This window comes from Thamnophis sirtalis, unplaced genomic scaffold, assembly GCF_051295495.1.
Source record: "Thamnophis sirtalis isolate CommonGarterSnake01/CBP01778 unplaced genomic scaffold, rThaSir2_p1.2 scaffold_11, whole genome shotgun sequence".
Classification (NCBI taxonomy): Eukaryota; Metazoa; Chordata; class Lepidosauria; order Squamata; family Natricidae; genus Thamnophis; species Thamnophis sirtalis.
Genome location: NW_028261391.1, coordinates 16,129,940 through 16,141,949, shown reverse-complemented (window position 1 = coordinate 16,141,949; position 12,010 = coordinate 16,129,940).

The following is a 12,010-nucleotide window of genomic DNA, read 5'->3' as shown; positions in this document are numbered from 1 at the left end:
TTTTTCTCACTATGGCAACCTTAGGAATTGACAGCCCGTTTCTGGAACTTCTGGTAGCCCATTTTCCCCTCTCCCAAGTCTCCACTCGAGCCCCGCGCTTACCTGGCATGATGAACAGAGACTCCGGGGAGGGGAAGGGTGGGGTGGGCATAGCCAGCCAGGGGTGGCATTGGGGGGTTCGCCAAACTGGGCAGTATTCTAGCTAGAGGATCACCCAAATCTATGGGAACCCCAAGCAGCCCACCCCTGGTTGCTGGGCTTCATGAACATCAGTTTATGCTTCACAGGGGAACAACCACAGCGATCCTTAGTCAATTCTGGCTGATTTCAGAAAGTGAAACGGGGCAAGACTTGATCAATATTTGTATGGGGGACCACCAGGGAATCCTAGGGTTGCAGGGTAGAGTGGGAAGTCAAAACAAAAACCTCAAAAGTAGGCAGTGACCACCCCCTTCTGTGTTATTGTCAAGAAAACAACACACCAATGCCCAGCCACACAATCAACAAAAGCTGAGTTCAGTTCAAAAGAAACTTGAGTGCTGGAGTCACCGACATTTTAGTTCTGGTCCATCTTAAACTACCTTACATTTTCACATACAGGTAGTCCTCGACCACAATCGAGTCCAACAATCATGTTGCTAAGTGAGAAACTTGTTAAGTGAGTTTTGCCCCAGTTTATGTCTTTTCTTGCCACATTGGTTAAGGGAATCTCTGCCGTTGTTAAATTGGCATCACCTTTCTTAAGCGAATCTGGCTTCCCCCTCGACTTTGCATGTCAGAAGGATGCCAAAGATGGCCACGTGACCCTGTGGACACTGCAACCGTCATAGCGTCCCAATTTAAATCACATAACAATAGAAATAAGTAGAAATGGAATTCTTTTTTGACCAAATGTGATTGGACACACAAGGAATTTGTCTTTGGTGCACATGCTCTCAGTGTACCTAAGGAGAATAAAATACATTCATCAAGAATAAAAAAGATACAGCACTTAGTGATAGTCAAGGTTACTAACAAGCTATCAAATCGTACTAGGAAATGAATAAAACAATGCAAATTGAAAGATACAAGCAGCGTGGTTATAGTCCTAAGTGGGAAAACCATGGGGATGCGACAGTAGTCATAAGTGTAAAAAAATTGTCATAGGTCATGACAATTCAAGTGCTGTTGTAACTTTGGTCACTAAACAAAGTGTTGTAAGTTGAGGACTACCTGTGTGCACCACAAGCTACAGCTTCAGAAAGTTCACTTTCCACCTAAATTGAGACATTAAAATTCATTTCCCAGGAGTTCAAGTTGAGCATCACTAAAGTTTCACAGAGACACTAGTTTTCATTAGGGGAAAGATGGACCACAGAATAGAAGAATGGAATAGAAGTCCCTTCCTTCTGTCCTTCCTTCCTTCCTTCCTTCCTTCCTTCCTTCCTTCCTTCCTTGCTTTATTTCTTTCTTTCTTTCCCTCCCTCCCTCCCTCCCTCCCTCCCTTTCTCTCTTGACCGTTGCACTGTCTGCATTTGTTTTATGAGGCAGCCTCTTGCAAGCGCTGGACCTGAATCAATGCCTTATTATGGTCATTAGTGCTGAGTAGTGGAGCACTTAGAGAAGCAACCTGCAGTGGTGTCTTCAGCCAGAGGAGGTAGCAAAAGCAGAGGAGATCCAGGGTCAGGAAAACGGCTCTAGCAATACATTCACAGCAGCAACTTATAGAAATGATGCATTTTGCAAAAACAGCAAGGGGGCAGGATAAGTGCCTGCAGATACAGTAAGTGGCTGATAATTATTTCATTGCAAACCAGAACAGTGTGGTTGATGTTATTTTTATAAACCAGTCCTCTTTCTCAGCCTTTGTTTAGCCAACGGGTGATGACTTATAGCAGAACTATAAGGAGGAAAATGTGGACAGCTTGATTTCTAAACCATCACACTCACTTTAACAGGGTATGTTTGGATTTGAATAAGCATAGTGTTATACCATACCTTATACATAGATGTTTGAATCTGTCTACATGCAGTATTTTCAATAAATCATGGTTTGTTTTTTTCCTTTTTAAAAAATCCATGGTTAAGCGGTTCCACCACAAAACCGCGGAGGACAAAATCGCGCTCGACGAAAGCGCGCATTTGACGTCATCACAGCGCGACGAAAACATCACGCTGTGATCGAAAAATGTAAAAATAAAGCGAAAACCTTATCCTAACCCCCCCAAACCTAACCCTAAACCTAACCCTTAACCTAACCCTAAATCTAACCCTAAACGTAACCCTTAACCTAACGCTAAACCTAACGCTAACCCTTAACCTAACGCTAAACGTAACCCTAACTCTCTAAACCTAACCCTAACCCTTAACCTAACCCTAACCCTAACCCTAAACCTAACCCTTACCTTTATGTGAATCGGCTTGCTTTAATTTTAATTTTATTTCAATTTTTAATTTTTTTCGTCGCGCTGTGATGACGTCAAATGCGCGCTTTCGTAGAGCGCGATTTTGTCCTCCGCGGTTTTGACGGGTCACAGGTTAAGCAAACCATGGGTTAGTGTGATGCAGAATTTCTGACACATTCTTAATACCTTCCCCTGGCTTCTTACAAAAATACAGTACTTCTATATTTAGGATTTATAGGTAAAGGTTCCCCTTGCACATATGTACTAGTTGTTCCCAACTCTAGGGGGCAATGCTCATCTCCGTTTCAAAGCCGAAGAGCCAGCGCCATCCGAAGACGTCTCCGTGGTCATAAGGCCGGCGTGACTAAACACCGAAGGTGCATGGAACACGGTTACCTTCCCACCAAAGGTGGCCCCTACTTTTCTACTTGCATTTTTTTACATGCTTTCGAACTGCTAGGTTGGCAGAAGCTGGGACAAGTAACGGGAGCTCACTCTGTTATGCGGCGCTAGGGATTCGAACTGTCAAACTGCTGACAAGCTCAGCGTCTTAGCCACTGAGGCACTGAGTTTAGGATTTATAGAAAGTATAAGAACTGGAGTCAGGTGACATTACGTGAGTAAACAAACTAGGTTTCAAACAAATATTCTTCCTGTAGCAACTTTGAAAGTGTCTCCGCTTTTAACAGTCCTTGTGGATCCACAGTGTATAGTAATACAGTTTAATGAAGTCTCTATTTCTTGGATTTTATAGGATTGTTGGCCTTTTTCTACAAGACAAAATATCCTGAGATTAAACACTTCACTGAGGTTGTCCTTGACTCATGACCACAACTGAGCCAAACATTTCTGTTGCTAAGCAAGACAGTTATTAAGTACCGGTAAGTTGTCTCATTTTACAACTTTTTTTGCCACTGTTGTTAAACAAATCACTGCAGTTGTTAAACGAATCATGCACTTATTAAATAAAACTGGCTTCCCCCATTGATTTTGCACCTCTGAAGCCAGCAAGATTAGTCATTGTGTCTGGCTGTTGTCACTCTTCATTTATGGTGGACAAATCTATTTTTTCCTAATTTAAGTAAAGTGTTTTTTTTTAAAGGCAATTAGTTATTACTTTTTTTATGCCTTCAAGCCAGTGTTGATTTCTTGGCCATTGTCCCTGCAGTTTTCTTGGCATGACTTCAGAAGTGATTTGCCATTGCCTTCTTCTGAGGGCTGAGACAGAGTGGTTGGCACAATATCGCCCAGCTAGCTTTTTGTATCTATCATAAGGCAGGACTGGAACACACCATCTTCCGGTTTCTAGCCTGATGTTTTAAATACCTCACCAAAGCGATTCCAGTGAATAAGGTAAAAGTTCTCAGACATATGTGCTAGTTGTTCCCAACTCTAGGGGTTGCTGCTCATCTCCACTTCAAAGCCAAAGAGCCAGAGCTGTCCGAAGATGTCTCCGTGGTCATGTGGCCAGCATGACTAAATGCCAAAGGCGCACGGAACGCTGTTACCTTCCCACCAAATGTGGTCCCTATTTTTCTACTTGCATTTTTTACATGCTTTCGAACTGCTAGGTTGGCAGAAGCTGGGATAAGTAACAGGAGCTCACTCCGTTATGCGGCACTAGGGATTCGAACTGCTGAACTGCCGACCTTTCTGATTGACAAGCTCAGCGTCTTAGCCACTGAGCCACCAGTGAATAATATACACAGCAAAAAAATCCAGTTTCTGTTTCTAGAATTAATTCTCAGGTTCATACTCCCTACTCCCCATCAACTGGTAGAAGAAGGAACTCTGTCGTGCCTTAGCTTTGTGAGGAATGCATGAGGTGAGAGAAACAACAGTGTTTTCCAGTTAAGAGTTTGGCTATGCTGCCATGTTTTCCTTCCTTTGAACCTGTGGATTGCAAACGGAAAGTGTGAACACGAGGGATTTGGAAAAATCTCTGGGTTGCATTTGCTCTCCCTCGGGATCGTTTGCCCATTTAATCAGCTGAGGTGTAACGTTTATTTAAAACATTTCAATTGCCACCTATATTAAGCTCTTAGCAGCTGACAGTGCAGGCAGGCAATAAAAACAGAACAATAAAACCAAACCCAGAAACATCTGGCGCCACAACCACACTTTCCCAATGCAACCCACAACATTCTCAATACACTCCTAAACTCTTGCCCAAGTGTCTCTTCGATCTCCAGGGGAATGGTGCTCACAGAACAGGAACTGCAATGAAAAAGGCATATTTACAAGGCTCTGCAAGATGGCAATGTTTAAGAGAAGAGGCCTGGAGGAGCATCACATCCAATCTGGTGAGAAGGCAGAGACAGTTCTACAGATAGCCTGGCCCTTTGCCATGCAGGGCTTTGAAAGGTGATATAACCAACAGCTTGAATTGCACCTGGAAGTCTGAAAGGAGGTAGAGGGAAACCATAGGTACATACATTCAATATTGGCATGGGCCAAATTTCTATCAAGCGGTAGGTGCCTTGTTTCAGTCTGGTATTTAAAGAAATGGGTGAGATGAATGTTATGAATTAAGGCAAATATACTGTATTTTTCAGAGTTTAAGACACACCTTTTTCCTTCAAAAAAGAGGCTCAAAATATGCGTCTTATACATTGAACATAGCATTTTTTTTCTGCCTCCTGAAACCCCAGCCCTTTCAACAAGATGGCCATGCATAGCTTGTAGGAGGCTATCAGAGAGTGCCTGAGGGCTGGGGAGGGAGGGCGGAAATAAGCAAAAAATGCACTGTTTTTTGCTCAATCCCCCCCCCCAGCCCCCAGGAGCACTCTATAAGCTTCCTAGTGCCTGTTTTTTGGACAAAAATGGGCCTGTTTTCGTGAAAAACAGGCCGTTCTTGCTTGTTTTGGGGCTCCCCCAACCCCCCCAGGAGCACTCCAGAAGCTTCCTAAGGGCTATTTTATGCCCTTTGGGGGGGGGGGAAATGGGCCTGTTTTTGCAAAATAACGAGCCGTTTTGGGGAGGTTTGCAGAGTGCTAAAACTTTTTTTTTTAAATGTGCCTCTTCAAAACCTTGGTGTGTCTTATACTCCGGGGCGTCTTATATTCCGAAAAATACGGTACATGTCCTGGGATAATGTTGCAGGATCCAATCTGGGTTAGTCACAGGGACCAGAGGTTTGGTCTTCCCAGCTTTCAGACTCTTGCTGGAGCCCATCCTGTGGGGACTTCTCTCTTCTGGTGACAGAGAAGTTCCCTGATGATGGGTTCTAGGATGAGTCCGGAGGTTTGGAAGACTAAGCCTCTGGTCCCAACAACTCACCCAGACTGGATCCTGCGAGATAAATGTTGTTCTCGGAAGAGATGTTATGGGATTAGTTGTGGTGGCCTTCAGTCACAAAGCTGCTGGGAACTCAAGGGGATGAAGCATTCTTCCATATGGCTTCTTGAAGGAACAAACCAGGAAGTCTACTCATATGGTTACCACCATGGTTGTTTCTTTAAGCTTCCATCTCATTGTCTAAATCAGGGGTGTCAAACTCATGGCCTGTGGGGCAAATCCGGCCCCTGGGGTGTTTAGATCTGGCCCTTGGGACTCCCCTGGAAACAGTGAAGCACCTGTGGTGCTTCTGCCACCGAAAACGGAACTTGGGAGAGAATCACGTGCGGCCCTCCCAACCTCTGTTTTTGCTGGCAGAGGGTTGCAGGAGGCTGTCGCAGCCGAAAATGAAGCTCAGGAGCCCGCTTTATGCTGGCAGAATGGTCAGGTCACCACAGGTAGCAATAGCAATAGCAGTTAGACTTATATACCGCTTCATAGGGCTTTCAGCCCTCTCTAAGCGGTTTACAGAGTCAGCCTATGGCCCCCAGTAATCTGGGTCTTCATTTTACCCACCTCGGAAGGATGGAAGGCTGAGACAACCCTGAGCTAGTGAGATTTGAACAGCCGAACTGCTGAACTGCAGTCAGCTGAAGTAGCCTGCAGTGCTGCATTTAACCACTGCACCACCTTGGCTCTTGCCCCCTGACATGTGTGATGTTGAGCTGGCCATGCCCACCCTGGCCACGCCTATTCTGGCCCCCTGAAGTCAAACACAACCCTGATGCAGTCCTCAATGGAATCGAATTTGACACCCCCTGGTCTAAATTAATGTGTTTTTTTCAAACTTGGCAGGGGTGCCCATAGGCTGAGATCAAACAAGTCAAAATAGGGACAAAGGAGTCAAAGCTGAAGCACATAAAAAAAGCAGGTGAAGCTTTAACCCTAGCCTTTTGACATACCTTTGAGTCCCGAAAAGAAGATGGGACTTCTTACCCACCACCCCAGATGCCTTGTAACAGAGATAGAGTGCAAAACAAGCACAATGCCTAGGTGGTTCTCAATTTACAACCACAATTGGGACCACGGTTAAGCACGAGAATTGTTAAGTGAACCGTTCCTGATTTTATGACCCTTTCCCCACCTGTTAAACGAATCACTGCAGTTGTTGAATGAATTTGGGTGATCATTAAGGAAATCCAGCTTTCCCCATTGACTTTGTCAGTCAGAAGCCAGCTGCAAAGGCTGGAACTGGTGATCACATGACCCTGGGGCGCCGCAATCTTTGTAAATATATGCCACTTGCCAAGCACCCAAATTTTGATCCCATGACTATAGGGATGCCGCAGTGGTTGTAAATGTGAAGAATGGTCATAAGTCCATTTGATCAATCACTAAATGAATGGTTGTAAGTTGAGGACTACCTGTAATTCCATAATGCATTGAATCCAAGTGTAAGGCTGAGTCTGAGGGAGGGGTCAAATGCACCATCAGTCTTGAGTTCAATTGTACTCACAAGAGATCTAATACCAACTCACCTTGAATTCCACTGACTCTTATCTACCACCAATTTGCTTTGACTGTTCAGATTCTTGTGCAGAAGTTAAGGTTGCCATAAATGTTTATGCAGTGGTGCTGTGGTTAGAGTACAGTACCTGCAGGCTACTTCTGCTGACTGCCGACTGCCTGCTATTTGGCAGTTCAAATCTCACCAGGCTCAAAGTTGACCCAGCCTTCAATCCTTCTGAGGTGGGTAAAATGAAGACCCAGGTTGTTGTTGGGGGCAAGATGCTGACTCTGTAAACCGCTTAGAGAGGGCTTAGAAAGCACTGTCAAGTGGTATATAAGTCTAAGTGCTATTCCTTTGAACTACCTGGACTTCCTGATTTCCTGTGCTTGATGCCAAGGTTTTGACAAGGTTCTAATTTTCTTAGATGGAAAAAAATAATAATTGCATCAAGTGCTGACTCACCATTTCCTTAGCACAGCAAACTGCCTTCTATTAAACCAGACTATCTGAATGTCCATTTAGTAGCATTCTTTCTTCTGACGTGTCAGTGAGCTACTTCTGTGCAACAGATCCCCAAAACTATCAATCATACTGTTGCGGCCTCCATCTTCATTTTTCTGACCACAGCTGGCAGACACTGCAGGTGGCCCTTTCAAGTAGCAATAGCAATAGCAGTTAGACTTATATACCGCTTCATAGGGCTTTCAGCCCTCTCTAAGCGGTTTACAGAGTCAGCATATTGCCCCCAACAACAATCCGAGTCCTCAGAGTATGTCAAGTAGAAGACATAAAGGAAGACCAAGAATGGCTAGGGTAGACCATCTTGGAAAGAATCAGTGGTGGGAATCAAAATATTTTTACTACCGGTTCTGTGGGCATGGCTTGGTGGGTGTGGTGTGGCTTGGTGGGTGTGGCTTGGTGGGTGTGGCTTGGTGGGCGTGGCAGGGGAAAAATCCCCATTTCCTCCCCACTCTTGGGGGAAAGATACTACAAAATCCCCATTCCCTCCCCACCCCACCAACCTGCTTTTCAGCCCTGCTCTCCTGTGCAGGGCAACAAAAGAAGACCCAGCTGATCAGCTGGGACTCGGGAGACAGCAAATAGATGGGAGTGGGGCCATCCAGAGGTGGTATTTGCCAGTTCTCCAAACTATTAAAAAATTTCCGCTACTAGTTCCCTAGAACCGGTCAGAACAAGCTGAATACCACCTCTGGAAAGGATCTGCAGAGTTCAGCTGCTTCAGTTCCCATGTAAAAGCTGACGTTTTGTGCTGCTTCTGACAGACTCCTGTTAGAAAGGCTTCATGCATAATTTATCTCCATGCTTCTCTTTTAGAACCAGCTCCTGTAGCAAAGCAGGAATCAGCGTAGTCAATTAACCTCCCTGCCGCAGCTCTTCTTCTCCAGAGAGCCCATCAAAGTCCAAATCTGCTGATGGAAAAGAATAGAGGGGACCCCACCACTGGACCCCAGATACACCTCTATTCTTCTCTTTTGCGATGCGGGATATGTTGGCACGGACTGCAAATAAATGCTGCGCTGTTTGATCCTTTCACAATTTATGTCCTTCAGATTTTTTACCTTGATCTATTAAACACGTATATGCCTGAGGGAAGAGGGACGTGGCGGCTCGGTGGCTAAGATGCTGAGCTTGCCGATCAGAAAGCTCGGCAGTTCAGCAGTTCGAATCCCGAGCGCCACATAACGGAGTGAGCTCCTGTTACTTGTCCCAGCTTCTGCCAACCTAGCAGCTCGGAAGCATGTAAAAATGCAAGTAGAAAAATAGGAACCATGTTTGGTGGGAAAGTAACAGTGTTCTGTGTGCCTTTGGCATTTAGTCATGCTGGCCACATGCCCATGGAGACGTCTTTGGACACCGCTGGCTCTTCAGCTTTGAAACAGAGATGAGCACCGCCCCCTAGAGTTGGGAACAACTAGCATGTATGTCTGAAGGGAATCTTTATCTCTACCTATGCCTGAGGAAATGGCTAATATTTCACCGCAGGCACACATACTAGTTTCTTGGACCACATTCAGGTTGGTGAGATTTTCAATTAACTAATTGTAACACACCTGACCTCTGTTTCAAAGCACTGTCATTGTTACAGAAAGCTGAAAGATTGGCACACCCTTGTTTTCACTGCAGAAAGGTCAAAAGAAGGCAAGATGGCAGCTGCATCAAGCAATCAAATTCTCATTCGTGTTTTAGATGTGTGGTTTGCTCAACACATGAGGGGCGCAGATTTGTTTGGGCATACCATAGTTGTCTCTGTTCTGACTCCTCCTATGGACTCCCCTACAACAGTGTGCTGCATTGTGTCATTCAATTTCAAAAGGTTAAGAGCTGTCTGATTTCTACCTTATTTTCAAAATGGTCTTCTGGTGGATACTGTTTGGTCTAGTGCAGTGATGGTGAACCTTTTCGGCACCAAGTGCCCAAACGTGCAGGCATGCACGCACTCTAGTGTGCCAGAAATGTGAAGACCAGCTGGCCAGTCTGCATACACACCAGCCCTCTGGATTTTGCATGCACCTGAGCACCGGAAACCCCAGTACCAGCTGGCTGACACATGCATGCCTGTTTTTTGGGCTGGTTTTTCGGCCATTTTCAGGCTGTTTTGGGGGCCATTTTTGAGCCATTTGGGGGCCAAAGAAATTGGCCTTAAAATGCTCCCCAAAAGGCTTGAAAATAGTCCCCAAAAGCCCCCAAACCGGCCTTTACGGGCTGTTTTCTTGTGCTCTGGCACCTGTGAAGAGCAGCTGGCGATGGCGTGCGTGGGCCCACAGAGAGGGGTCTGTGTGCCACCTCATAGGTTCGCCATCACGGGTCTAGTGACTAAGACATCTTGCTAGCAAGCAGAAGACTGCGCTCTACTGCCACTTTAACCAAGAAAGCCAGGTGGGTGTCTTTCAGCCAATCACCAGGAGACTGTGAGTTCTAGCCCTGCCTTAAGCATGAAAGCCAGCTGGGTGACTTTGGGACAATTACCAGGACAATAATCCCACTTCAAGCATGAAAGATGTCTGGGTGATTTTGGACCATTCAGCAGGAGATGATGAATTCTAGTCCTGCTTTAGGCATAAAAGCTTGCTGAATGGCTTTAGGCCAGTCACTTTCTCTCAGTCCATAGCACCTCACAGGGTGGTGGTTGTGAGGAAGAATAGAAGGAAGGAAAAATATTATGTACACTCACTGCATTCAGTTACTTATAAATAAAGGAGGGATATAAATCTAATAAATAAAGTAATAGCAATAGCAGTTAGACTTATATACTGCTTCATAGGGCTTTCAGCCCTCTCTAAGCGGTTTACAGAGTCAGCATATTGCCCCCAACAACAATCCGGGTCCTCATTTTACCTACCTTGGAAGGATGGAAGGCTGAGTCAACCTTGAGCCGGTGAGATTTGAACAGCTGAGCTGCTGAACTGCAGTCAGCTGAAGTACCCTGCAATGCTGCATTTAACCACTGCACCACTGCAAGTACCATTGTACTTGTACTTCCAAGATTAGAGGAAGGAGTAAAACATGCTACTGCTGGTTTTTTTCTCTTACACATCTTTCCATTTTACTATACTTTCCCCCCTTCTTAGAAAAGCCAACAGGAGAAGCTTTCTTGGCATTTATCTAAGAGGCAGGGAGCCAGCGAAGTTGTAGCCCGTTGGAGAGACGATTGTAGAGTGAAAGACGGGACATTTTTGCATACCACCCCAGTTGCCTTTTAACTAGGCAGTGTGCCAAACAAGCAGAAAAACTCCATAACATATTTACCCCATGAAGGTTTCACTAAGATTTGAATATCCTGGGTGTGTCTGGGTGTGTATGTCTGCGGAGGATCAATTGCCTCAAGTATATAAAAAAAGTTCTTTTACATAACAATCTTCCCGATACTATGTCAAACTATTCTGAGTATCTATTCACTTCTCTTTTTCTGACTGGCAGATTGAAAACTCCACTAACTGCAATCATAAAAACAAGTAAAGCTTTGATTACATCGTTGATGCTGCCGTCTTGACTGTTTCCCCTACCCCTAACCATACACTACAGCAGGGGTGTCAAACTCAAGGATGCGGCCCACGGAGTGCTTAGATCAGGCCCGTGCAGCTGCTCTGGAAACAGTGAAGGACCAGCCCGCGGTGCCTCTGCCAGTGAAAACTGTGCTCGAGAGGGCTGCGGGTGATCCTCCTGAGCTCCGTTTTTGCTGGCAGAGGAGTGCAAGAGGCCATCCTTGCCAAAAATGGAGCTTGGGAGCCCGTTTTTGTTGGTAGAGCACTCTGGCCACCACAGGTGCCCCTGACGTGAGTGACATCATGCTGGCCACACCCACCCTGGCCACAGACTTGCCAATCCCCATCTCCCAAGGTCAAACACAACCCTGATGCAGCCCTCAATGAAATCAAGTTAGATAATCCTTCATTATAGGGACTACCCCTTAGCTAGTCAGGGATGCTCTTGAAGATGATACCTTAAAAATTAAGGATCCCCCTCCCCCTTGCTGTTCATTAAAAGCAATAGTGTTTAAGAGGTGTTGAAAATGATAATAATGTTGGCAACATCAGCCAGTGAAATTCCATAGTTGAGGAACTGGACTTTACTGGTTCACCTGTCCTGAGCCAATACAGAAGTGACTGAACCACGGTGGAAATTAATGATAAAATTTTGAAGCTGAGGACAAAACCCATGCAGCATTTACGATCCCTTAAAACATTTGTAGTGGGATGCAGTGGCTCAGTGGCTAAGACGCTGAGCTTGTCGATCAGAAAGGTCAGCCGTTGGACAGTTCGAATCCATAGCGCCATATAATGGAGTGAGCTCCCATTACTTGTCCCAGCTTCTGACAACC